This window comes from Tupaia chinensis, unplaced genomic scaffold (assembly GCF_000334495.1).
Source record: "Tupaia chinensis unplaced genomic scaffold, TupChi_1.0 Scaffold138407_1, whole genome shotgun sequence".
In the NCBI taxonomy this organism is placed as follows: Eukaryota; Metazoa; Chordata; class Mammalia; order Scandentia; family Tupaiidae; genus Tupaia; species Tupaia belangeri.
In genome coordinates this window covers 161909-163919 of record NW_006198305.1, presented here as the reverse complement: position 1 = coordinate 163919, position 2011 = coordinate 161909, and the positions used below count along the sequence as shown (strand labels likewise).

The 2011-nt window shown below is 39.6% G+C and overlaps 1 pseudogene; it reads left to right on the top strand.

Moving 5' to 3' along the window:
- Nucleotides 1-526: 526 nt before the first annotated feature.
- LOC102480508 (mitochondrial import inner membrane translocase subunit Tim17-A pseudogene) lies at nt 527-1066 on the top strand (annotated as a pseudogene).
- The last annotated feature ends 945 nt before the right edge of the window (nt 1067-2011 follow it).

Genomic DNA, 2011 nt, shown 5'->3' with positions numbered 1-2011 from the left:
GCTGGGTGCCCATGTGCCTGCATGCCCAGAAGTCCAAGAGGAGAGTGGAGGAGAAGGGATTGTGATGTGGCCATCCTTTCGGGGGAGGGGAGGTTGATTTCTCATGCTCTGTCTCTGTCTCTCTGATGAGCACACATGCACCATAGCAAAAATCTCTCTTAAAAAATAAAATAAAATAAAATGAAATAAAATAAAATAAAATAAAATAAAATAAAATAAAATAAAATAAAATAAAATAAAATAAAATAAAATAAAATAAAATAAAATAAATAAACCGCTCCTTCTGTACATGCTCACAATTAAAATGATGTCTTTCTGTTTATCATACCTTTCATTGAACACATTTGCCAGGTTCTGGAGTCAGTGTGCCTGACCTCAAATAGCAACCATCCTACTTATTCACTGTGTAATCTCAGGCAAATCACTTCAATTTGCTAAGCTGTGCCTTCCTCGGGTTAAAAATGGAAACTTCCGGCCCGGCATCGCTCCCGCCGCTGGAGCCAAGATGTAGGAATATGCGCGAGAGCCCTGCCCCTGGCGAATTGTGGACGACGCTGGAGGGGCTTTTACGATAGGTACCATAGGTGGTGGTATCTTTCAAGCAAACAAAGGTTTTCGCAATTCTCCAGTGGGAGTAAATCACAGACTTCAAGGGAGCTTGACAGCTATTAAAACAAGAGCTCCACAGTTGGGAGGTAGCTTTGCAGTTTGAGGAGGTCTGTTTTCCATGATTGACTGTAGCATGGTTCAATTCAGAGGAAAAGAAGATCCATGGAACTCCATCACAAGTGGTGCCTTAACAAGAGCCATTCTGGCAGCAAGAAATAGACCAGTGGCCGTCGTTGGGTCAGCTGCGATGGAAGGCATTCTTTTAGCTTTAATTGAAGGAGCTGGTATCCTGTTGACAAGGTTTGCCTCTGCACAGTTTCCCAATGGTCCTCAGTTTGGTGAAGACCCTTCCCAATTGTCTTCAACCCAGTTACCATCCTCACCTTTTGGAGACTATCGACAATATCAGTAGGACTTCTTTCCCAGAATTTCCTTAATGGAATGAGCTGTAGTTCAAGATGAATCTCAGAAAATCAAGTTACAGTCTGTTTTTAAAACCATAGGTGGGACAACTGCCGCCAAATAGGCTATGAAGAGACATTTAGCAACTTTTTCTATTTAACAGAACATGGGGGGGGGGGTTAAAAGATAATGCATTTATTTATTCACACTTGGATTGCATTTGTGATCAGAATAAATGTCTAATATCATTAAAAGAAATTATTATAAGTTCTTAGAAGATGAAGGACCAAAGGGCAAAAATAACAGTGAAACATGACTGTTTCCTTGGGGGCAGCTTGGCCTGGTTCTGTGTGTTCTGTGATTCAAACAATAAAAAGCCCCTGGAACTTACCCTTTCCATTAAAAAAAAAAAAAAAAAAAAAAGGAAACTTTCTTGAGACTCAACTATCTTTTCTTAAAATGGGAATTAGTAATCTCTAACTCATAAGACATATGAACATTAAATGATTGACATATGTAAAATGTTTCACATGCTGATTGGCCACAGGAAATCCTCAATAGTAGATATGAACACATGCAATTTTTTTTTTTGAGAGAGATTTTGGCTATAGGGCGTGTGTGTTCACTGGAGAGACAGAGACAGAGAGCAAGAAATCACCCCACCCCCCACAGGGGTGGCCACTCCATAATCTCTTCTCCTTCATTCTCCTCTCAGGATTTTGGATATGCATGCACATGCCTAGTGTGAGTTTTAAGCCACCAGGTCTGGGACTTGAACTGCGTCAACTACGTGGGAGTTCAGAGACGTAACCATTACATCATCTGCTGGTCCCTGTACATCTGTAATTTAATACTATTCTACTATTGCTGATTTTTAATATTTTACTTTTACGTTATCTTCTTAATCTCTCTACTAAGTAACTTACCTTTACTTGCTCTTTTTCATAAATTATACAATATGTGTAATTTGTCAAGGTTCATACCTCTGTTGAGAGAGTTT